The sequence below is a fragment of the Planococcus citri genome, chromosome 5 (assembly GCF_950023065.1).
Source record: "Planococcus citri chromosome 5, ihPlaCitr1.1, whole genome shotgun sequence".
Classification (NCBI taxonomy): Eukaryota; Metazoa; Arthropoda; class Insecta; order Hemiptera; family Pseudococcidae; genus Planococcus; species Planococcus citri.
This window is the reverse complement of record NC_088681.1, coordinates 22,132,077-22,159,749: the sequence shown is the minus strand read 5'-3', so window position 1 is coordinate 22,159,749 and position 27,673 is coordinate 22,132,077. Positions and strand designations below refer to the sequence as shown.

The 27,673-nt window shown below is 33.9% G+C and overlaps 1 protein-coding gene and 1 long non-coding RNA gene across 3 annotated transcripts in view; one reads left to right on the top strand and one right to left on the bottom strand.

Moving 5' to 3' along the window:
* LOC135849189 (uncharacterized) overlaps positions 1-27,673 on the bottom strand; it is a 373,560-nt gene that overhangs the window by 92,535 nt on the left and 253,352 nt on the right. The window lies entirely within an intron of this gene.
* Positions 5,989-12,787, top strand: LOC135848655 (uncharacterized). The gene is made up of 2 exons (XR_010559406.1): positions 5,989-6,435; positions 11,952-12,787. It is a non-coding gene; the product is annotated as an uncharacterized LOC135848655 (long non-coding RNA).

Here is a 27,673-nt window from a genome sequence, read left to right as displayed (position 1 = left end):
AGATCAAAAAGGTATGGAAGACATGTGCACCACGATTGGTAAAAAGTACGGATACACGGATGGGACAAAACCCTTTCTGAAGGATTATCCGACATGGGAGACTATAGATATTCTTTTAGTAAAAAATTGTGGAGGAACCACTACAAAAAAAGGTAAATTACTAATTTGTGCGTGGAAAAAAGACGCATTTTACTGGTTTGGTAAGGGTCAAGCTGCAAATCATGTGATGAGTTATGAAATTGACAATAAGGCCTATCAAGCTAAGCCTTACTCTGACATACCCCTATCTTAATAATATATCCATGCGGTATAACAGAGAACCGAAAACCTGAAGCTGAAAATTATGTTTTTTTTATAACTCATAAGTAATTTATAATTCATATATCAGTACCTACCTAATAAAATTGCAAGACCATTGATCTTTGTTGAGTTCGAATTGAATATGATATAACAAACTTTCAAATTTGCCGAAAAATTTGCGATTAAACAAACTCACTAGCATATTATCCTATTTTACAACGTTTTTTGCGTGTTCAAGAACTTGCAAAAAAAAAAAATACGATGAATTTTTGACATCACATCAAACTTTTCGTTTCTGAAAACCCAGATTCCTTTCAGAGGAAGCTTTACCTACATTCATTTCGTCGAGAAATTTATACTTAAAACCATCTCAATTAAGCTCGGTGAAAAAATTGTCTAGATTTTATAAAAAGAGGAATTTCGTAATCGTAGGTCTTAAAATGGATGATGAATAATAGGATCTCAACAGCAGTTCTGAATGATGAGCCTTGACAGGGAGTAAAATCTGAAAAATACACACAAATGGTAAGTGCAAAACGTATCACTCGAGACGAGAACTGAAAGTAAAATCTTGGGAAATACGGTGCCCGAGGTTTTGCAAAAATTTTTAGAAAAGACTCGGAAAAAATCCACTATTTTAGAGGTTTTATCAGATCCTTCAGCTAAAGATGTGGAAATGGGGACATTTCAACACTCTGATCACGAATCCAACGTTGGGTCATGAATTTTGTCAAAGAAAAACTTAAAAATACAGAATAAAATGTCAGATAAAGTATTTTCAGCAATTATTGATTTCGAGTTGGACTTCTGAATAATTTTTGCGTAATTTGCCCATTCCTGGTAACGTTTTGTAAGATTAATTTGCGATATTTTCATTTTGAAGGATTTTTTTTTCACCCAAGCATTGTGGAAATGTGTTTAAATTGAAGAGAATAAAAGAATTGTAGGTAACTGAATCGCTCTAACTTCAATTTGAATTTTTTTGGTATTTTTTTACTCACAGAGCTCATGATTACAATCCTTGCTAACTTCAGTAGATGAGCGTTTTGACAACGACCTTTTGCACGCGTTTTCTCGGGTGCAAATTCCGTTACAGTAAAGGTAAGAATTATCCGGAGGTAAGGTATAGTGGATATAAGCATGATTATCCTGTGATGTTGGCTAAGAAATATTCCCTAGGCAGTGAATATTTTCCTCTTGTCCCTGACTAGCTTACTTAATTAGGAGACTTCGGCAATATCTTACTCATCATAAGCACATTTTCAGTTCTTCATCATATAAAAACACACACGAGTACCTTAGAGTCAAACCCAGAATTCTCCACTTTTCACTAAGTATTTTGAGAAAAACGCAAAAAACTGATGGAAGGTGGGTATCAGTAGTAGCAGGTTTCTGATCTCGCCTATACACAGTGCTTCGGGTAACAATCGAATTGACAAAACAAATTTTTTTTCAAGTCTTTCCATAGCAGTAATTCACGATACCATTTTGGAGAATTCTGGTTTTGACTCCAAGTCCGTAAAAAATGTCGAAAATACACGAAAATGCATGATAATATGAGGGATAATTCTATATTCAAGTCTGTTGAAAGTATCTCAAGGTTCTTTACAGTCGACTGGAATGAAAAAAAAAATTTTAAAAGTATTTTTTTCAAAGTTTGACTCGAACCCAGTACTTTGGACCCCCCCTAAGCATCATGGTATCGGATGGGGTAAAATGTAGAATGGGAATTGATGCGTACCTACTAACTGTACCCAAAACAACCATAATCTCATTTTTGAAAATTTTGGACATTTTTCAGAGTTTGACTCGGACCCAGTACTTTGGACCCCCCCTGACTGCGTCATTGTGTCAGATAGGTAAAAACGGAGAATGTCAATCGATGCGTACCTACTAACTGTACCCAAAACAACCATAACCTCATTTTTGAAAAATTTGGAAAATTCTGGGTTTGACTCTAAGGTATTCGACATGCCATCAAATGTGATTTTATTTATTATATACCGAAAGAGATACATACAAAAATAATGAAGGTTAATTAAAGCTATTATTATGTAATTCAATGCGAGCTAAAACTCACATCGAGTAAAGTTTTATATACTAACAATCACTTTAAGTTTTACCTTGAGTGATTACTAGCTGTATTTAATAATTATTCTAATCTAACTAAGAACATGGTGAAATTATGTCTTTCGTCTGAGATAAAATAAGTATCTCCTATACAGCCACTAATACTAGGTGTATTTTTACCTATTTTACCCATCCCAATTAATTATGATTTATTTATAATTAATCAACTAGAACTTACTTGGACACTATGCATTTTTCCTACCTCCTTCCGATGCACTCACTAATACTAGGTGCTTCAGTAGGAATGTCTAACTAGAAGCTCGATGTATAGACGAGAAATACTTTCGATGTTTGGAAAATCGAAGTGTACCTATATTCAAAAGAACTGAATTTAATAAACATAATTATTTAAAACGTTCAGAGAAACACTAATTACCACGCTAAAAGTGAATAAAACACGAAAAGAAGGACAAAAGGAGAGAACCCCATTTGCCCTTATACATCTATTGTGTCAAAATAGCTAACACATCATCGTTTTGACAAGGAACAAGATACTGCGGAGTTACAAGACCAAGTGAAGCTTGTGGCTCGCCAAAGCAACTCTGTGCTTTAAACATTATGCATCAAAAATAGATCATTCGGCGGGAACGAATGATCTAATCGTATTATCATACGATGTTAAGGGGGATCCTTCCAGTTATTTTGAGATCCTATGAGCGCACGTTTAAGTTTAAAAGAGTTTATCATGTTACTCTACTTCCAGTATATGGAGAAAAGCGCAGAATCTATTATAGAAACATATACAGAAGCTTCTCTTAAGGGGAAGTTACGTGAATGACCACCTAAGTGGTGAGGGCAATCCTACTCATCTCAATTTGACGCTCAACATTTTTTGTTCTGTACATTTTTCGCATAATTTTACAAAAAAAAATGTGAAAAACCCGTTATTTTCAAGGTTTTTTGCAAATTTATGAGCCTTTTGCAGGAAAAATTTTAATTTTACAGATTGGTAGGAAGAATGTACTTACTTGTGAAAAGATACATTTTGGCGAAAATAGTTTTTGATAAACACTTCAATCCGGAGCTGTGGCGATTTAAAGTTTTCGTATGTCAATTTTACCCCCACCACTATGATAAAAAATTTTGAAAAAAATCGTGTTGAAAGACCCAGGCTTCCCCCACACATTCCGCGCGGAACCAGATTTTTCTCACAAAAAACGCGATTTTTGGTTATATTGTGCAAAGGGAAGATTTTCAAATCTGAGAATAGTGCCATTTCGCCTATCTTACCTGGGAATACCCTTTATTATTGGCTAGGGAAACGATACATGGTACCACGATGTTGTCGTATACCTACATGCGAAAAACAACAAGATCTTTATTACCATGTGTCACAATTCCACCATTAATAAAATGGAGATTGGAGAATGTGTGACTAAAAAACGAAGCTGGTAAAGTAAATCCTTGTTGACTAGAACTTCGTCATCAAATAATTCTGCATTAATTAATATTATAGGTAGTATGTTTCGAATTTCGTATCATTAATATGTAGGTACCTACATTTATTATAAATTATATTATTTTTTTATGAAAGCTTTAGCAGTTATGAAAATGAATGGCAGTCACCACCTTACCATAGACTTTAGTTTTCAATAACTTTTTTTTTTAATGGCTATAATATTCGATAGTAAATCGATCATACCCTACCTATCATGTAATTAAATAGAAGCAGAACTTGATAACTCTACCCGCAATTCAGATTTCACGCCATTTTTCGCGAATCAAAAGCTAGTATCCACACATAGTGACTATTCGCAGTCCATTTCTGTGAAACCAAAATTTAATTTTGTTACACTGCTTTAAGATGGTAGCGAAAGTTGTCGGCGTATATTATTTGGTTTTATCGTGTATTCTTCCGACTGCGTTGGGAAGGGAAGATTTGAAAATAACTGAAGAACAATTCGCTGCTTTTAAAGGGTAAGATGATCATGTAAACTATAGATATATACCTACGTAGTACGTACATACATGACATTTTTTTAGCTCATCTTTCTTGGGTGAAAAAATCAGTACCTACAAGTAAATTTACTAGGGGTCTAAAAATGACACGAATTCGCCTCAACAATTTGATTTAAGAGATCAGAAATGAAAATACAAATAAGTGTTCGACGTTCATTCCTAATAGTTTCCTACCTTTCATCTTTAAATATTTACATTGTACATGGAGTAAATTAAAATGTTTGAAAATTCGATAAAAATTGAAAAATAATATTCAGAACTTGAAGTTGAATTTTGAACTTCATCTTGTACCGCAATGAACCGTCGACATAATACCTACACGATGTTGAGTACATAATTTAAAAAAATATATCAATCCTGAATGTTTTTTTTTTTTTCAGGGTGGATCCTGCCACCTATTGCAAAGATCAAAAATGTATGGAAGACATGTGCACCAAGATTGGTAAAAAGTACGGATACACGGATGGGACAAAACCCTTTCTGAAGGGTTATCCGACATGGGAGAAAATAGATATTCTGTTAGTAAAAAATTGTGGAGGAACCACTACAAAAAATGCTAAATTACTAATTTGTACGTGGAAAGAAGACGCATTTTACTATTTTGGTAAGGGTCAATCTGCAAATCATGTGATGAGTTATGATATCGACTATACAGCCGATCTAGCTAAGCCTTACTTTGACACACCCCTATCTTAATAGGTATATCCATTCGAATTACCTAGAGAATCGAAAATCTGTAGCTGAGAATCATGTTTTGTCTTGTAACTCATAAATTATAATTCATTATCAATAATACCTACCTACCTACCTACCTACCTACCTACCCTCCTACCTAATAAAATTGCAAGACCACTGATCTTTGTTCAGTTCGAATTGAATATGGTATGCCAAACTATTCATATTTGGTCGGTGAAAAAATTGTTAAGATTTTATGAAAAGAGGAATTTCGTAATCTTAGGTCGTAAAATGGATGGATGGGAAAAGGGAAAAATACTCCCAAATGGTAAGAGTGCAAAACGTCTGATAAAATACTTCGACAACATCTACGTGAAAAATACGTTTTTGAAAATTTTCAGAGAACTTGTACACTTGATACCTATGTTGTATCATATGAAAAAGTCTATTTTTGAGAATTTTTTCAGAATTTAATTTCTGTAACTTCGTAATTATTTCATTCCAACTGGCAACTACCACTTTTCAACTCGATTTCTTCACATCATCAAAAGTGGCAAAACTGTTTTCGACAACACAAAGAGCCCTTGGAATGTACAGCAAAACGAAAAAAAAGTTCAAAGAGGAAGTTAATCCATGGCACAAGCATCCCTCCTGTCCACAAAAAAAATCACAGAGACCTCCGATATGAAAAAAATCTGTCTTGTTTGATCAGCATATTTCGACATTGGCCGGCTCTCAATTTCATGTAGGTAACCAGATCTGAGTAGAATTGTTTTTTTTTTTAAATCAAATACTTATCTACGTAATCGACACACGTACATTTCGGATTTCATGGACTTGTACGTATATTATACGTATACTTGAATTACACATATATGACAGCATCAACAATGTTATGAAAACAAATGATCATGCAACGCACGTTTTAGCTGGCAATTAATAATAATAAAAAAAATTGCAAACATATTACGTATACAAAAAAGTGATTATAATACGCGCAATAAAACAAAACGCAGAGTGGAATGATTATTAAAAAATTTACCATCAAATATCAAGACACACTTTAGTTTCGAATAAAAAAATAAAAAACCGTCAAATATCGAAATGGATAATAACATAAAAAAACTGCTAAAATTCAATAGCAAAAAGATATAGAATAAAATGTAGAGCTCAATTGTATTTTTCAAAAGAGTTACCTATCATTATTGTAAGTCGTAGCTCATTTCTGTGAAATGCAAATCTGATTTAATCATACGCGTTTAAGATGGCAGTGAAAATTATAAGCATATTATGTTTGATGCTATCCTACTTTTTGGCAAGTGTACTGGGTGAACTGAAAATAACTAAAAAGCAGTTTGCTGATTTTAAAGGGTAAGTAAGGTAGCCAATCTACCATTATAATACCTACTTTACTGTTATTTTATGTAATACATTTACGTACTCGTGTGTACTTGGAAACCTTTTTCCTTTTATTTTTTGCAAATGACTTTGATAATTTCTTGCCATGAAAACTAACTAATCATATCATTCAAATAAAATGAGTAGGTACCTACCTACCTACAAATTTTTTTCCAATAATTATCTATTCTAATATCCAGGGGAAAAAATTCAGAAAAATCATTTACTTACTAATATAAAGCAGAAATCGATTTTTTTTACATCAATAGGGGTTTTTCACCATTTTTTTTCTCACCATTGACAGAGGGCAGATTGGCCCCACTGCCGAAGGTAGTGCTTACATTATGAACCCCTTATAATGAAATGTTGGGAACGTGTGTAAATTCTTTAGATAGGCTAAGTACTCGAGGTACTCGTGATCTACTCGCGCATGTAGGGCCGCACCCACGAGTCGGCAAACGCCAAAGAGAAAGGGTTCGCGAGCCCTTGACAGCCTTTGACGTTTATAGCCCGAGATAGGGATTTTGGTAATAAATAAGTAAAGTCACATAAATTGTCTAATTTATGTGTACTTAGCAAGTACGCTATTGGTACCCCAGAAATAGGGGTGGAGATTTGACCATCTCAAGTCTTTATATAATACAGATTCTCATACTGCAAAGTAGGCGATGCTTTTTGGATGCCTTCGGACGTGGTTCCAGCTACTAAATACATAGTCTCGACAAGGTTCGAACAACTCGCGAATCGTCAGTTCTCTCGTCATCGTTAATGAAACTTAAGCCATGAACATCTTGTCGGAGACCATGGCAGAAGTTCTTTTGTTTTTTCCATCTCATCTTTTGATGGGTAATATTTCAAATCAACCTAGATTAACCGAAATATTCACGGTTAATAAGGAGTGTACCTTTTTGACATTTTGGGATGTATCCGGACATCACCAAAATGGGCAAAGAATTAAAATGTGTCTCATTTGGTTAAGTTCCATCGACAGCTCGTACCTAGTATTAGGTGAGCCCAGGAAAGAGATGGAAAACATGTACAGTTTGTGGTAAGCAGGATACACTTACTTTATTTTAAATTGTATTCATTTTGCATAGATTACGAGCAGGGCGTCGTAATCTATGATGATTAATATTTTATGCTGTTTTCTCGTGTAAATATTATTTTAAGCAAAATTTATCTATTCTACACCTTTGGAGATGGGGTAGGATGAGGTCTGATAAATTTGGACTATGATTAAAAATATGTTGATCTACTCCATCAAACATATGGTGAGATCTATCTTCGTTTTAAATTCATTTAGGACCTTAGTAACAACAAATGTAGAATCATGTAGGTCAGTGAATTTATGTAAAAATTGTAAATAAACCTTGTAAATTGTAGTATATCGTCATATTTATTAGGTTATTCTTTTAAATGATGTATAGGACAGTTTAGGAAAACTACCACCCTTCTGAGCTATCTAGGTATTGGCAAATATTCCCCGCCTAAGGAATATTTCTAAATTCTCCCCCAATGGTATTAATTATAACCACAATCACCTTCAGGTAGTCCCTCTTTTCTACCCTATAACACCATGTCCATTATTTTTGGACGCCATCTTGAACTGAATTTTTTTTTTGTTATATTTGGAACGGATTTTTCTCTTCATCAGGCCCATTACTTTTGGACACCCTACTTCATAAATTTCATACCAACTGTCTCCTCAGTTTTAAGCCAACATAGAAAAATTGAAAATTATACCTACATATAATAAGTAAATCAACATCTTATTTCGCAGTGTTCAAAATATCCCCAATGAGTAAACCAAAATTTTAACCTCAGGCCATCTTTCAAATTTCCAACACTCAATGATGACAAAATTGACCGCCCTTTATGATTTATTTCCAGGGCAGATCCCACATTATACTGCGGAAAAACTGAAGACATGAAAAAGGTTGACATAGTTAATATTAGACGCCTCGGTTAGAGGGAGAGGAGGAATTATTTGTTTCCTATGCTAGTGAGTTTTAGAAATATCATCTTAGGAGGTGAACATTTCCCTATTTGCCTGGATAGCTCAGGACTCTCTATCTAACCAATAACCTGACTTAACTACGCAAAAATCTATGTATTGAGTGTTGAAATAAAACAACCTACAATACAATTTAAAAGAATTTATTATAACGTATTTATACATAGGACTTCGGTTCTACCAATCGGTAGCCTACATCTACTACGATCCGTCATAAGGAAGTATTAAGCATAATTTATAACTAGTACCGAGTGCACTTAATTAATTTCCTCGTAGCATTCCTCCTATTTAGGGAATGCTCACGAGTAGAAAAATAAGAAACCTATACACAAAATACACGATGAAGTCATGCAAAAACACCATTGATAAAATATTAGGTAGGCATGGAATTCTCCGATTCCACATACCTACCTATTACAATAATTAGTAATAAGCCAATTACCTTGATGATAAATGCGCTTTAACATTTACCTGAAAACTGTCCGCATTGACCATCTCTATCATGGGTCCTACCAATACTAAGGACGACGATGGCACCTTAACTAAACGAGATTTCACGTAACACTTCGCATAATTTACAGGTGTCCGGATACACCTCAAACTACCGAAAAGAACGCCAATACAATTGATCATCGGATCAATTGATCGTATAAATCAAATTAAATAAATTTCACACGCGAGGTGTTAACAAATAAAAACTTATTACTAAATGACGAAGAACCATATTGCTGCAGCGAATGAAACTAAGTGGAGAAAATGCCGCGGACTACTTGTATACGGTATATAGTTTTTTAAGATAGTCACGTGACCAAAGGCTAAGATCTTTGTCGGCATTTTTCCCTATTTTAAATAATAAGCTCGCGGCGCGAGCTCGATGCAAAGACCTAACTTGTCATCATAAATCTGTCATTTAATTGATGACAAATTGCTAACTATTTAGATTATTTACCCTTCGTAAAGCACACGTTCTCAAACTTTTCAGTTTAAGGGGTTCATAAAATCATCCCCCTGTAGGCGATGGAGGCAGTATGCCCTATATCAAGGTGTGCAATATGATTGGTAAACATACAGGAAAAACTGAAGGGAAAAAACTATTCGATTCCGAATCCCCACGATGCCTGAAAGGATTCGTTCTTCTACAGAAAGACGACGGCAAGGGAACATTTGCAATAAATACCAAGTTAATGAATTGTGCGTGGGCTGATGGAGCTATGCTGGTAATGGGTAAGGGTCAAACTGAAAATAAAGTGATGGTTTATAGTGTTAACGCTCATAAAATCTGTGTGCCTGAAAAGGATGTACTGTATTAACAGACAAGTGACTATGAGAACCAGCTGAAAGCTGTTTGCTTGAAAATCCTTCTTCTATAATACCCACCTAATACTAAACTCTAATTTATACTTAATACCCTACATAACATTTTGTGGATTGACGAAAACTCATTCCTTTTTTCAACACAGGATTGTTTATTTTACTAGTATGTTATGGAACAGACTTCAGATTTTTTTTTTGTATTTTAGTGTAGGTAATCCTAATAAAACTTCTCATAACAATAAAGTTATGCAATGCAATCATTGATCTATTAATTTTACTCAGGTGGAAGGTAAATCAAACAGTTCGAATGATGGCATCATAATATCGATAAAATAAGATGTTTTTCAAGAAAAAGCCTACTAATGATTTCAAGAATATAAGAAAGTACCTATTTATTTACCAATTACCCAAGATCTATCCACAATCTCGAACAAAAATTCCCTCACATTTATTGACATGGATGTGTTCTTGATCTGCGTCACATTGACTGACTTTGTTGAATTCACAATGTTATTACTGTTATTAGATATGCAATAGTTTCAAAAACTTGGAAACAAATAGATCAATTTGTGATATTTTGAATGACATTCCCACAAAGTAGATTTTTAGACATCGTATCTGACTCTCTGACTTGGCAGGAATGGCCCAAGAGAACTGATTAACACTTCCAAGGACTGAGCCTCCCTCAAATCAGCATATATTTGAACATTAGCTGGTTCTCAATTTGATGAAACCCGATCTGAGTAGAATTGCACATTAATACACGTTTTAGCTGACAATTAATAATGAAAAGTGATTATATGCACAATAAAATAAAAAGCACTGTTAAATGACTGTTGAAAAAATTACCATCAAATATCAAGAGGACACTTTTTGGTTATCAAAAAAAAAAATAAAAAATCGACGTGTGACGGGAAAACAATTATATGGATAACAGACTGTAATAAGGAGTAAAAAATTATCAAAACAAATGTCCATATTATTAATGGCCTTCCCATATCACAAACACGCATCAGTTTTCAATTGGGTAATAAAATTAAAAAATTGCTGAAATGCGATAGAAAAACGATTGAGTAATAAAAAACAAACAAGAAAACGATAACTTACCTACATTATAAAATGAAATGTAGAGATCAATCGTATTTTTCAAAAAACATTGTCCAAGTGAAAATCAGTCTTAGGTAAGAGTTATCATTTATTGTAAATTGTAGCTCATTTCTGTGAAACCCAAATTTGATTTAATCATACGCGTTTAAGATGGCAGTGAAAATTATAAGTATATTATGTTTGATGCTATCATACTTTTTGGCAAGTGCACTGATAACTGAAAAGCAGTTTATGGCTTTTAAAGGGTAAGATAGCCAATATACATTATAATATTACTTTGTTATTTTATTTGTACTTACATACGTACTTGGAAATCTTTTGTTTTTTTTTTGTTTTGCAAATGACTTTGATAGTTTCTTGCCATGAAAACTAACCCAGAATATCACGTCAGATTTTTGATTGGACCCCATATATGGAAATCATTACCTATTGGGGTAAGTTCTGGGGCCATGGGTGAGGTCAAATTTAAAAAACTAAGGCTATATTCGTGTTCAGGGATACCGAAAACATACTATTTCATGTGTCACACGAATGAAACCATTTTTTTGACTTTTACTCCCTTTGGGAGGTGCTGGAGGCCGTCGATGAGGTCCAATAAAAAATCTGACGTCTGAAGTTGAGTACATCGAGACAATGTGAAAATAATGAAGCCCCCCACCCGCCCCCTGGGGGGGTGGACTGGGACTAAACACTGACTGTGGGTTGCTTACTTATTGGGTAGGTAGACATTGTAAAATAAATTGAGTGAAATCAAAAGACATTACTTTCAAAATCGCATTTTTTTTTTGGTCAAATTGACATGGAATGACCCTATTTCTATTCATCATTTTTTTCTCATTATGTCCATTATTTTTAGACACCCCACATATTTCTTGAAATATTTCCTACAAACCGTATTGAAAAATGATCTCTAATAAATCAACATCTCATTTCGCAGTGTATAGTACAAAATGCCTCCAATTAGGAAGCCAAAATTTTCACCTCAGACCTTCCTTCGAGTTTCCTACCTTTATAATGATGAAAAATTGACCAACGTTTATGATTTATTTTCCAGGTCAAATCCAACAAACTACTGTGGAGATTGTGAACACGTGCAACGCGTGTGCAATTTGGTCGGTAAACGTACAGGAAAAACTGATGGGAACAAAAAATTCAAACCCGGATACCCATCATGCGTGATGGGATACATTGTTGTACAGAAAGATTGCGGCGAAGGAACAACTATAAAAAGGGCCCCAGTAATTACTTGTATATGGACTGATGCAGAAGTACTGGTAATCGGTAAGGGTCAAACTAAGAAACATGTGATGATTTATAATGTTGACAATGATAAAAACTGTGTGCCTGATAAGGATGTAGTGTTTTTAACAGACAATTGTACAACTGACGATAAGAACTAGTTGAAAATTGTTCGCTTATATAGTAAATGATTATCTAATTTTGCTAAACTTTAATTTATAATTAAATGTAATTAGTTACCTAGGTACATAGTAGGGTGCCTTTTTTTTTCAATCCCACCCCTCAAAGTTATTCCATTTGGTGAGAAAATCATTCCTGAATTTTCGTTTTTGCCCTTCGTGAAAAAAGTGGTGCCCGATTGCCCCCCCCCCCCGTTTCCAAAAAAAAATAAAAAATGATACAAAATTTTATTGTTTTTATTCTACTTTATCTCACCCAATATTCCCTTTTTGAACCAAAACGGCCCCCAAAAGTTTGTATACCCTCCCCTACAAGAAAATTCAATGAAAACTGGGAGGGAATTCAAATTTACTATCTCGGTAAGTACATATATGTATAGAATTGTAATACGTTGAGTCGTTGATGCTTTTGTCTTGTAATGATTATTTAATTTTTATGCTAAAATTTAAATAAAATTTCAAAAAATCTGAACATTTATTATTCCATTCCTTGATGCATGAAAACTTACCGCGATTACTAACCGATAAATCACTAGGCCTATATGTTACCGAGAGAACTTCGTCGCCTTAAAGGCAACGGCGTGTATGTCCAGAATTTTCGATTTTGAGGTTTTGGTATCACTGGAAAGCTGAGACTGAGACGAACCCAGTGGTGTCACAACAATATTCCTAATTAGACGGGAAAATTATCAAAAATTGAAATTAAAATCATTTTTTGGTTCGAAAGAAATTCACAACTAATGCGTATTCATGGTCAGAAAGTACCTACCCAATACTGTTGCAGAAAATTAATTTAAAAAATTTTTATTTTCTCTTCTAAACCCTGTAAGTAAATTCGTTGCAAGGAAACTGGTGAAAAAATCAAATGAAGTTGGTTGACTTTAGCTCCATTTTGGTTTGAGATGATATACTTAGAACAAGTAAATTACTATTACCATCCTAGAAATATAGAGCTTTTTATTGATAAACATCTTATTGTATTATGTACTACATATTTGGAGTTGAAAATGAACCATCACATGATTATATTCAACCTTATCTATTGTTAATCAAAAATAAAATTTAATATCTACTTATTACTGGAAGAAGCATTTGTTAGCATTCAATTTTCGGTTGGTTTTCGATACTCCATTAATTACGAGTATGGCACATCTAACGCATTTGAGCACGAATACTCTTGGTCGACCTTCACACATTGGTAATTCATCACATGACCATCAGCTTGACCCTTGCCAAGAGCGTAATTGGTATTTCCACGCACAAATGACAAACGTGAATTGTTTTTTTACACTCTACCATAGAAATGAAAATGGTAAAGTAAATCCTGTCGACTAGAACTTCGTCATCAAATAATTCTGCATAATTAAATGTTTCGAATTTCGTATCAATAATACCTACGAATACATTTATTATAAATTATATGAATGCTGTAGCAGTTATGAAAATAAATGGCAGTCATCACCATACCATACGCCTAAGTTTTCAATTATTATTTTTTTAATGGCTAGGTACATATTATAATATTCGATAGAAAAACGATGACACCAGTAACTAAATAGAAGCAAACATAAAACTATAACATATGATCGAAAAATGATTATAAGATCAAAAAAAGTTTGAAGCTTGATCAGTGAATAGAGATGTGCGGTGTGAAAAGTGAAAAGTGAAAAGTACTTTTCTTTCAATGAAAAGTTGAAAAGAAAAGTTCCTACTTTTCATTTCACTTTTCAGTTTTTACTAAAAAAAAAAGCGAGTGACCAATCAATTTACTCATCAGAGATCACTGACCTCATTGATGAAGTCAAATATCAAGTTTCACTCTCTCCACTCCTCCCCTTCGCAGTCCACACCCATTTTTGATATTTTTCTCAACATTTTTTTCAAAACTGAAAAACCCAAAAATGTTAGAGGCTCTTGAAAGGCTCAAAACTACCACTATTCGATTAAGTAGGTGAAAAAATGATTTTGTTTTTTTGTGTGTTTTAAATAGGCATAAAATACATCAATTTGAAGCTCTTACAGAGAGCTTTAAAATGAGACTCACACGATTTACTTTTCACACTTTTCACAACTTTTCACACTTTTCAATGAACTTTTCACTTTTCATTTCACTAAAATTACTTTTCTGAAAAGTGCAAATCTCTATCAGTGAATATTTGACCGTTTTTTGGAAGCATTATCGCTGTAAAAAAGCACACACTGGTTTGGGGTTCATTTTGACATCGTTTGGTATCCTTTTTTTGGTATTACATTATCAAAATCAAAAATTGTTGGAATTTTTTCATGTCAATTTCGAGCATTTTTTAGAAGTTGTTCCTCAATCACATCAAAGTATTGTCTGTTGCCGATTATACTGCAGAATCTTTATTTGAGTGCCAAAGGAGACCTCTTTGTCACAAATTTTTTTTTACTGCATCCAGCCGAAAACAGGACTATGGAATATGCGTGTCGGAGAAAACAGGAGCAACGCCGTGCGGCTCTCCTGGGGTTAATACAGATGACTACACTGAAAGAAATGATTTTCAAAACGCTGTATTCAGTCCCGAAATTGATGCAATGGTTACTGCACAGTACAGTAATTTTCAAATTACCTCATTTTGATGTAATGATTACATAGTTCAAATCAGAGAATGCATCAAATAATGGAATGAGTACATCGCTAGGATGGATTTATTGCATCACCTTCCAAAATTCATTTCTATGTTCTCATTACATTTCTTTGGGGACTCAGTCCTGCAGACATGGTATTCAGAACATCATTTGGTGGGTAATAATTACATTATATAGTAAGCAATGATTCCATTCCTTAAACATGGCTGAGAACCATGTAGTGATTTACTAAATACAGTAAACGATGTACATCATCAGTGGTAAACATTCCCAAACAGTGAAAAACTTATAAATACTTTGAGGGCCTGAATCAAACATTCTACTCGCGGCCATGTCGTTAAGTGTAGGCAGTTAGAACGAGAGGTTGCAGGTTCAAATCCCAGTTAGGTAGGAAAATTTTCGTAGGGAAATTAGGTCTTGAAAAATTCATTGCAGTAAAAATCGTTTAGATCTGTGGAGAAACTTGAAATTGATAATACCTAATCCCACTTTTTAAATACTGTTGAATAAAAACGATGGAATGGTTACTGCACTTCTGTGTAATAGTTACTTCTCTAAATGTGTACTGATTAATGCGTTTCATTCCTATACCAAAATTACCGCGTTTTAATGCACTGAGTGCATCGTTTTAATGCAACTATTACTATTTCTTTCTTTCAGTGTACACGGCCTATCAGTTATTCGATTTCACTCGCTCTGTGGCACAGGTTAATATTCACTTACACCGCTAAAACTTTCAAGGATTTATTTTTTCATAAAAGGGAACAACTTTGGGGGGAGGAATCAAAAAAATTTGAATTTTGACAATAAAGACCACCATAATAATCATATTTAGATAAGGGTAAAAGACCCCTATTCCGCCCAGTGCCTAATATCGACCACCATGTATATCTCATCTGTTATTAGCGCTACCTATTGAAAAATGATATAAACGTGTTCCTCTATCACAAACAATTAATTTGAGACATTCCTGGCCACTGTAAAGCCAAAACTCACAAAATGAATTTGAAGAAATTCTATGATCAAAAAATTGTTTTTCACCATTTTTTATCGCCAAAAATTTTCAACTTGTTATAACTACAGTAGAATCCTCATTATCCGACCTCTGATTATCCGATGTATCTACGATATTATCCGATCAAAAAAGTGCATCCGAAGTCTTCCGATTAACCAACCAAAAAAAGTCAAGAGTGTTTTTTATCCAATTAATGCTGAATTTTTGATCAAATTTATGTCAAATTACAGTTTTTGTCTCATATAATACCTACATGTACTAAGCATGCACAGTCATTTCTATTGCATGAAAGTTACAGTAGGTATCACTCTTTTTGATAAAAGAATTGACGAATCTGATGCATTGAATTCTTTATTTTTTTCGAGTAAGTACATATAAACTTTTTCTGTTACCTAGGTATATAATTTTAAAGTTTTGTGTCCTGGCTTTTTTATTCATTAAATTTCAGTAAAAAATCAAAAATCAATTATCGGACTTTTTTAGTTATCCGATGCCTCTCCGCCCCAATTGACATTGGATAATGGGGAGTCTACTGTAATTTTGTGGTGTTGAATATGATTTGTGATCGTGATTAAAGTGAGATTTTGATGGTATTGCCGTTTTTGTAATCAATCGCAGGTATGTATAAATTTTTTTTTACAAAAGTGTAAAACAATATGGGTCTCCTAATCCCAACCACCCATAAGATCATGTAAATTCAGGGTGGTTGGGATTAGGGTACCAAATTCAAACAGTCATTTTTTAGTTACTTCGGAAGAAAATTCCAAAAAGCCATAAAGAATTATTCTATAACCCCAAAATTTTAATATACGCGTAACTTGGGGGAAGGTTCAATCTATGTTTTAAGCCATTTACTGTATTTTCATGTGAAATAGTATTTTATTGGTTGCCGCACTTTTAAATGTGGTCGGAATTAGGGTACCTAACTTTTTGGAGGTGGTCGGGATTAGGATACCAAAATTTTGAAAAATTGTTTTTGAGTTGTTTCGGAAAAAAATTCAAAAAACATTAAGGATTATTCATTTACGCCAAAATTTTGATATGAGTTAGGGGAAGGTTCAACCTACATTTTAAGCCATTCACCACGTTTTGAAATGAAATAGTCTTCAATTGGTGGTGGTTTTACAAAAAGTGGTCGGTTTTGGGCGACTTCACCCTTACATATTTTTATTCTAGGTATAGGTAGTAACCCTAAGTCTAAGATTGTTTTCTTTATTTTTCAAAAGTCCCTGGCGCCTAGTGCAACCAAGGTAAATAAATACTAAAATAATAATAATAATAATTATAAATTATAAATTAAAGGTTAGTAAATTTAGAGAAGCATTTCCTACAAGCGAACAATTTCCAGCTAGTTCTCATTGTCAGTGGTACAGTTGTCATGTTAAAAACGCTACATCCTTATCAGGCACACAGTTTTTATTATCGTCAACAGTATAAGTCATCACATTTTTATGAGATTGACCCTTACCGATTACTAGTACTTCTCCATCCTCCCACACACAAGTAATTACTGGGGCCCTTTTTAAAGTTGTTCCTTCACCGCAGTCTTTCTGTACAACAATATATCCCTTCACGCATGATGGGTATTCGGGATTGAATTCTTTTTTTCCATCAGTTTTTCCTGTACGTTTACCGACCAAATTGCACACACGTGTCATGTGTTCACAATCTCCACAGTAGTGTGTTGGATTTGACCTGGAAAATAAATCATAAAGGTTGGTCAATTTTTCATCATTCAAGGTAGGAAATTTGAAAGATGGTCTGAGGTGAAAATTTTGGTTTCCTAACTGGAGTCATTTTGAACACTGCGAAATAAGATGTTGATTTATTAGAGATAATTTTTCAATACGGTTGATATGAAATATTTTATGAAATAGGCTGTCTCTAAATAATGGACATATACTTAGGCCTATGTAATGAGAAAAAAATGATGAAAAGAAATAGGGTCATTCCAGGTCAATTAGACCAAAAAAATGCGATTTTGAAAGTCATGTCTTTTGATTTCGCTCAATTTTTTTCAAAAATGTCTACCCACCCAATAAGTAAGAAACCCACAATCAGTTCAATCCCAGTACCTCCAGGGGGCGGGTGGGGGGCTTAATTATTTTCACATTGTTTCGAAGTTCTCAAATTCAGCAGCGTATGCCTCCAAAGCTATGATACTTTGATCAAAACTGATTTCACAGTTCGAAAGGGCATTGCATTTTGAACATTATTTTAAGCATTTTGAAATTTTCACAAGTTGAAAGTTGAAATTTCAAAATGGCGCTGTAAGTGGGAGCTACCATTTAAAATTCTGAAAAAATTGCCATAGATGTACCTTTTGTTTTGATGCTTTTTCGAAATATTCAAGTTTCGAGATAGGATCTCTAAATTGAGGGGGAGCACCCCAGCCCAAATTTTGGGCAAAACTTTCAAAAAAAAATCTGGGGCATGTGATATATCGAATTGTATGTTTTTAGTGACGCTGAACACGAATACGACGTCAGATTATTAATTGGACCCCCATCCACGGCCCCCAGAACCTCCCTAAAAGGGGTACAAGTTCAAAAAAGTGTTTTTGTTCGTGCGATACATGAAAATAGTATGTTTTTTGTGACGCTCTGAACACGAATATGACGTCAGATTTTTTATTATTGGACCTTATCCACGGCCCCCAGCAGCACCTCCCCAAAGGGGGTAAAAGTCAAAAAAATTGCTTCATTGATGTGACATATGATATAGTATGTTTTCGATATCCCTGAACACGAATATACTTAGCCTTAGTTTTTTAAATTAATCTCACACATGGCTCCAGAACCTACCCCAATAGGTAATGATTTCCATACTTATATGGGGTCCAATCAAAAATCTGACGTTATATTCTGGGTTAGTTTTCATGGCAAGAAACTATCAAAGTCAGTTGCAAAAAAAACAAAAAATAAGAAAATTTCCAAGTACGTAATTACGTATGTATGTAAGTACAAAAATGAAATAACAATTAAAGTAATATTATAATGTAAATTGGCTATCTTACCCTTCAAAAGCCATAAACTGCTTTTCAGTTATCAGTGCACTTGCCAAAAAGTATGATAGCATCAAACATAATATGCTTATAATTTTCACTGCCATCTTAAACGCGTATGATTAAATCAAATTTGGGTTTCACAGAAAAATTCACAATACCTAATGATGACTCTTATCTAAGACTGATTTTCACTCGGACGAATGTTTTTTGAAAAATACAATTGATCTCTACATTTTATTTTATTATGTAGGTAAGTACCTAATCGTTTTTTTGTTTTTTTTTTTTTTATTACTCAATCATTTTTCTATCGCATTTCAGCAATTTTTTAATTTTATTACCCAGTTGAAAACTGATGCGTGTTTGTGATATTCGAAGGCCATTATAATGGACATTTGTTTTAATAATTTTTTACTCCTCATTACATTCCGTTATGTAATTGTTTTTCTGTCACGCGTCAATTTTTTTTTTCAAAACCAAAGCGTGTCCTTTCGATATTTGATAGTAATTATTTCAACAGTCATTTAACTGTGCTTTTTATTTTATTGTGCATATAATCACCTTTTTGTCACATGTTCGCAATTTTTTTCATTATTAATTGTCAGCTAAAACGTGTAGTATTACATGGCCATTTGTATTGTTGAAGCTGTGTATGTGTAATTTACTTACGTAATAATATGAAATATAAAATGTACCATACGTGTGTGTATTAAGTAAGTACTTGATGATGAAAAAAGTGAAATTGTACCTAGTCTGATCTGGTTTCATCAAATTGAGAACCAGGTAATGTTCAAATAAATGCTGATTAAGGAGAGCTCAGTCCTTGGAAGTGTTATTCAGTTTTCTTGGGTCATTCCTGCCAAGTCATCGAGTAAGACACGATGTCTAAAAATCTACTTTGTGGGAATGTCATTCGAAATATCACAAATTGATTTATTTGCTTCCAAGTTTTTAAAACTATTGCATATCTAATAACATCGTGAATTCAATAAAAATCAGTCAATGTGACGCAGATCAAGAACACATCCATGTCAATAAATTTGAGAGAATTTTCGTTCGAGATTGTGGATTGAAAAACATCTTATTTTATCGATATTGATGCCATCATTCGAACTGTTTGATTTACCTTCCACCTGAGTAAAATTAAAAGATCAATGATTGCATTGCATAACTTAATTGTTATGAGAAGTTTTATTAGGATTACCTAGACTGAAATACAAAAAAAAAAATCTAAAGTCTGTTCCATAACACATACCTACTTGTAAAATAAAACAATCCTGTGTTGAAAAAAGAATGAGTTTGCGTCAATTCATAAAATATTATGTATAGGGTATTTATATGTAAATTAGAGTTTAGTAAGATTACCTAGGTGGGTATTTTAGAAGAAGGATTTAAATACAAGCAAACAACTTTCAGCTGGTTCTCATAGTCACTTGTCTGTTAATACGATACATCCTTTTCAGGCACACAGATTTTATGAGCGTTAACACTATAAACCATCACTTTATTTTCAGTTTGACGCTTACCCATTACCAGCATAGCTTCATCAGCCCACACACACTTCATTAACTGGGTATTTATCGCAAATGTTCCCTTGCCGTCATCTTTCTGTAGGAGAACGAATCCCTTCACGCAATTTGGGTATCCAGAATTGAATAGTTTTTTCCCGTCGGTTTTTCCTGTATGTTTACCAATCATATTGCACACCTTTTTCATGTCTTCAGTTTTCCCGCAGTATAATGTTGGATCTGCCCTGGAAATAAATCATAAAGGGCGGTCAATTTGTCATCGTTGAGGGTTGGAAATTTGAAAGATGGTCTGACAAGGGAACCTCTTGAGGTGTCACACTCCGATTTGAATGGGACCACGATTGATGGAAAGAGCATAGTGTAAAACCCCAACACCAAATTTTCAGCTGCCCAAGTTCATTTTTCGATTTTTGACGAATTTTTGAAAATTCAAAATTGACTGTTTTTGGCGATTTATGCTTTGTTTTAAAAAGTACGTACTTGATCAGTAAAAATGGTCAAAATAAGTCCCAAAACTAATATTGATTACCTAAATCCGAATTTTACCATTTCCAGCCATTCTGGAGCCTCCAGCGCGATTTTTCAATTTCTCCAGGATTTTGAATTTGCTCCGCGGAAGGCGTGAATATGAAGTTGGGCAGCTAAAAATCGAGTTGTATATTACACTCGACCTGTTTAACGAGTTTACCCACATTTGAGCCGATTTTGAGAGTGAAACCTCAAAAGTGGCTTTTTGACCAACTTTTTTCAAAATTAAAAAATCCAAAAAATCAAAAGTTTCCCGTTTGTGTGGAAATTTTTGAAATTCATTTCCAATTTCTCCAGAATTTTAAATTTGCTCCAGAAGACGTGAATACTGAATATGCAGTTGGGCAGCTAAAAATCGAGTTGTGTATTATGCTCGACCTGTTTAACGAGTTTACCCACATTTGAGCCGATTTTGAGAGTGACACCTCAAGAGTGTTTTTTTGAGGTGTCACTTTCGCTCCAAATCGGCTGGAAATGGTAGAATTTGCGCTCCGGGGGTTGGTTCTCGAAGAAATACAGCGAATCGCACAAATTTCAAAAATTTCCTCACAAAACGTTTATCTTTTAATTTTTTGGATTTTTTAATTTTGAAAAAAGCTGGTCAAAAAACCACTCTTGAGGTGTCACTTCCGAAATCGGGTCAAATGTAGATAAACTCGTTAAACAGGTCGAGTATAATACACAACTCGATTTTTAGCTGCCCAACTGCATATTCACACCTTCCGGAGCAAATTCAAAATTCTGGAGAAATTGAAAAATCGCGCTGGAGGCTCCAGAATGGCATGAAAATGGTGAAATTTGGATTTGGGTAATTAATATTAGTTTTGGGACTTATTTTGACCATTTTTACTGATCAAGTACGTACTTTTTTTTTAAAAAAAAAGCATAAATCGCCAAAAACAGTCAATTTTGAATTTTCAAAAATTCGCCAAAAATCAAAAAATGAACTTGGGCAGCTGAACATTTAGTTTTGGGGGTTTTAGACTTTGCTCTTTCCAAAATCGCGGTCCCGTTCAAATCGGAGAGTGACACCTCGAGAGGTTCCCTCGTGAGGTTAATTTTTTCCCTCTAAAAATTAGAATAGATAATTATTGGAAAAAATTTAATACTTACTTATTTTATTTGAATGATGATTGGTTAGTTTTCATGGCAAGAAATTATCAAAGTCATTTGCAAAAGAATAAATAAAATAAAAACTTACCCTTTAAAATCAGCAAACTGCTTTTTAGTTATTTTCAGTTCACCCAGCGGCCAGCACACTTGCGAAAAAGTATGATAGCAACAAACATATGCTTATAACCACTGTCATCTTAAACGCGTATGATTAAATCAACTTTGCATTTCACAGAAATGAGCTACAATTTACCATAGGTAATAAAAACTCTTTTGAAAAATACAATTGAGCTCTACATTTTATTTTATTACGTGATCTTTTTGATATCGAATTTCAGCAATTTTTTTCTATTTTATTACCCAATTGAAAACTGATGCCAGTTTCGATATTTGACGGTTTTTTACTTATTTTATTTGAAACTCATGTGTTTCTTGATATTTGATGTTAAATTTTTTGATAATCATTCCACTCTGCGTTTTGTTTTATTATGTATATAATCACTTTTTTGTAATATGTTTGCAATTTTTTTATTATTATTATTAATTACCAGCTAAAACGTGCGTTGTTGCATGATCATTTGTTTTCATAACGTTGTTGATGCTGTCATATGTGTAATTTAGGTAGGTACGTATAATACATACCATGAAATCTAAAATGTACGTGTGTCGATTACGTAGGTAAGTATTTGTTGGTTTTTAGTGGTGCGATCTTTTAAGCCACTACAAAACTAGCTTTTATCGCCTATTCGAATTAGGTGTTTTTATCTGTGTGCTCATTGTCGGATATCGTGTTGTTTATTTTAATGTGGAATAAAATGATCGAGTAAATGGTTCTTTTAATTTACATATTTAATTCTTCCGTTTAAAAGTATTTGATGAAAAAAAGCAATTCTACTCAGATTTGGTTACATAAAATTGAGAGCCAGCCAATGTCAAAATAATATGCTGATCAAACAGGACAGATTTTTTTTCATATCAGAGGTCTCTGTGATTTTTTTTGCGCCAGGAGGGATGCTTGTGCCATGGATTCTATTCAACTTCCTCTTTGAACTTTTTTTTTCGTTTTGTTCTACATTCCAAGGGCTCTTCGTTGCCGAAAACATGTTGCCACTTTTGATGATGTGAAGAAATCAATTTTAAAAATGGTAGTTGGAATAAAATTACGAATTTACAGAGATGAAATTCTGAAAAAATTCTGAGTTTATGGCATTCTGTAAGCAGAAAGGCATTCAAATTTTGAACTCTGTAGCATATAATCATCCTACCAATGGCCGAGCCGAACGTTTGAATCGAACTCTCGAAGAACGAGCCAGAACGCTTTTGATGGAGTCTGGTTTGCCTAAGTGTTTTTGGTCTGAAGCTGTGCTATGTGCGAATTACACGTTGAATCGATGTCCAACGAGCTCTACGGGAAAAGTTCCAGCAGCTGAATGGTATGGAAATAAAGTCGATTACAGCAAGCTTCGTCCTTTAGGTTGTGTTAGTCATATTCACATGCCGAAAGAAAAACGCCAAAAGCTAGATTCGCATTCAAAGAGAGGCATTATGGTTGGTTACGCGCCTATTGGGTATCAAATTTTCAATCTACGTATGAGGCAAGTTGAAATAGCTCGCAATGTTACCTTCGATGAGAGCCGATTTTTCTCAGATTTACCTGATGAGAACAAGAAATTTGTACGAACGTCATCGCCTGATTCCGAGAGTAGCAACGAAGAGACTGTTCCTGAAATTGCACCGACTGTCGAAGAACCTCAACTCCGGCGAAGTGGTTGAGAAAGGAAACAGCCTGTTCGATTTGGCGATTACAAAGTTTCGATTGGTTATTGTGTAGCTTAACTCGCCGAAAATTCGTCCGATCCCAAATGGGATTACCCAAAGCAGCAAGAAATCGAGTCGATGAAGCAGCATAATGTATGGAAATTAGTTCCGCACCCTGCTGGTGTAAAAGTTCTGCGGTCCAAATGGGTGTTAACTGAACGGCCAAATAAAATCAAGGCGCGTTTGGTAGCTGTCAGTTGTGATGAAAAGAATGCTCCTGAAGAGCTTTTCTCGCCTGTTGTCAATACAACAACGATCAGGATACTTCTGTCGATTGCAACTCAGAAGGGGTTTCTAATCCATCAAATGGACACTTCGAGTGCTTACCTTCACGGTGAGATTAATTACGATGTTTATATGGAGCAACCTCCTGGTTTTTGTAATGATCGTTCGAAGGTATGTAAACTGTTGAAGGTGATTTACGGTTTGAAAATTGCGCCAAAAATTTGGAACAAATGTTTGAATGATTTTCTCGTTAATGCTCTTGGTTTTACCCGTTCGAAGATTGATCCGTGTTTGTATTGGATTAAAGTAGGCGATTATGTACTGTATTTGTTAATCCATATTGATGATTTTATTCTTGTATCCCAATCTGGGCAGCTGATTGCTTCTTTTAAGCAGAAAATTTCCGAACGTTTTTCAGTCGTTGATCTAGGTGTGGCGAAGTGTTTTTTAGGTGTCAATATAGAAGTAGATAATGGTAGATTGACCTTAAGTCAGACGACGTTTATTGAGAAAGTTACTGAACGATTCGAACTTTTAGATTCGAGACCTATTTATACGCCTATCGAGAAGGATCTCAATTTGAGAGGGGTTTTGCGATAAGGGCCCTTGTGGTGATATTTCGATTTTTTCAGGAGAGAGAAAACATCGAATCGCTTCGATTTTTTCAATTTTTTTTTTTTTTGATTTTCGGGTGCAGTGTTGTCTTGCGCATAGGTTGGATGGGAAATTTTGAAGAAATTCGTTCATCATCGCCTGATATCCGTGATTTAGAAAAGGGACCTTGTGGTGAACAGTCGAATTTACACAACGTTACAGACTACCCCGCAAAAAAATACCGAGAAATTCGGATTCCCCGTGAAATTTTACATAGGTAACAACAATAAAATAATTTTACCATCGACCTTTTTTTATTTTTTTAAAAAAATCAAAAACAAACAAAAACTTTGTTTTTCAATTTCCCAAAAATGTGAGTTTTTGAGTATTCATGTTCAAGTAATTTTAAAACGAGAAGTTGATGAGATAGGCGAAATCTGATTGCACCATTCGATTTCTCGTGAAAAAGTAAGTCGGAATCGCCAATAAAAAAAAAAAACATCGAATCACCACAAGGACCCATATCGCGAAACGCCTCTCATTTATTGAAAAGCGAAGAGGTTGATGGAAATTTACCTTATAGGCAACTAGTTGGATGTTTGCTTTACGTGTCGTTAATTACGAGGCCTGATATATCTTATGCTGTCAACTATTTATCTCGTTTTATGAACTCCTATTCGGCTGAACATTTTAATTATTTAAAACGTGTGCTTATTTATTTGTATCATTCGAGACAGGTGAAGCTTACATATGTTCGATGCAAGGAGAGTTCAATTTTGGAGTGTTATGTTGATGCAGATTGGGCATCCAATAAAGATGAACGTAAATCTGTCTCTGGCTATGTTGTAAAATTGTTCTGAAACGTTATTGCCTGGAATTCTAAGAAACAAAAATGTATTGCTCTTAGTTCTACGGAGTCGGAATACATTTCGTTATCTACTTTCGTTCATGATAACTTGTTTTGGATTCTCGAAATTTTAAATGACTTGGATATCAAAATTGAACCTCCTGTTGTCGTTTTCGAAGATAATCAGTCTGTTATCGATTTATCCGATAATCCTATGTCATCTACACGTTCGAAGCATATAGACATTAGTAGGGCTAGGATTTTAAAGCGCTATCAAACACGTTTTAAGCGCTATAAAAAAGCAAGAAAAATGCAAGAAAAAAGCAAAAACAAGCGCTATCAAATCCTACCATGTTACCTATCAAAATGAAGGTTTTTTCAAACCGAGCAAGATACCTCCTTTAAATATAAATGTACAACTTGAACCAAAATGAATTAAAAGATGAAAAGGAGAAAAAAAGGAAAAAAACTGAAACTAAAAATTTAATAAAAAATAAAATAAAATAAAAATTGAAAAATGATAACTGAATCTGTTATTTTTTGGTTTTTCCCCCTTGTTTTTTTGAACTCATCTTTTTTTAACAACTATTTTTTTTTCAAAAATGTGCAAAAAGTTGATAAATTTTTGCATTATTGGAACTAATTTCTTCATTTTACCAATTTTTTACCAAAAAAAGCGCTAACGACGAAAAAAAGCCCCAAAAAAGCAAAATTTCAGCCTTTTTTTGCCCAAAATAAGCATTTTAAAGCATTTACACCCAAAAAAAGCAAAAAAAAGCACTATCAACTTTCACCATTCGCCTCAAAATGGAATGAAACGCAAAGAAAATATATTTATGCCATATAGGGTGTTGCTACAAAAAAAAAGCATTATCATAAAAATCCTAGCCCTAGACATTAGGTTTAAGTATGTAAAGGAGTTGGAACTTGCTGGAAAAATTAAATTATGTTACGTTCCTACTGATAGGCAAGTGGCCGATATGGCTTTACTAAGGGGTTAGTGCCGGTTAAGTTTAAGGAGTTTTGAAAATGTTACGCATAATTTAATTAATCGATATCTTGGTACTGTACCTATACTTAATCTATTGTTATGTGGTTGAATTTTTTTATTGTTATTGTTTTATTATTTTATTGTTAATTTTTTTAATGTTTTGTAGTGAGAAGGGGTGTTGGTTTTTAGTGGTGCGATCTTTTAAGCCACTACAAAACTAGCTTTTATCGCCTATTCGAATTAGGTGTTTTTATCTGTGTGCTCATTGTCGGATATTGTGTTGTTTATTTTAATGTGGAATAAAATGATCGAGTAAATGGTTCTTTTAATTTACATATTTAATTCTTCCGTTTAAAAGTATTTGATGAAAAAAAGCAATTCTACTCAGATTTGGTTACATGAAATTGAGAGCCAGCCAATGTCAAAATAATATGCTGATCAAACAGGGCAGATTTTTTTTCATATCGGAGGTCTCTGTGATTTTTTTTTGCGCCAGGAGGGATGCTTGTGCCATGGATTCTATTCAACTTCCTCTTTGAACTTTTTTTTCTCGTTTTGTTGTACATTCCAAGGGCTCTGTGTTGCCGAAAACATGTTGCCACTTTTGATGATGTGAAGAAATCAATTTTAAAAATGGTAGTTGGAATAAAATTACGAATTCACAGAGATGAAATTCTGAAAAAATTCTCAAAAATAGACCTTTTCATAAGTATGAAACAACATATCAAGTTTAGGTACAAGTTCTCTGAAAAATTTCAAAAACGTATTTTTTACGTGCCTATTGTCTAAGTATTTTATCAGGATCTGGATGGAAGTACCTACAGCTGAAGATTTAGACTTCATGTGCTCAATGAGCACCAAAACTGATAAAAATGGCATAATTATATACCCGATGAGAACAATTTGTATTGTTTATTAACCAAAATATAATGTTTTCCCATCCTTTTTCCATTTTTTTCCTATATTAAAAAAAAACATAGCGCCTCATATTAGGACCACTTTTTTTTTGGTCAAAATTTCAATTTTTTTTTATTGAAAAAAAAATCATGTAAAACTTTTTTTTTGTTTCTTAAATCAACACAAG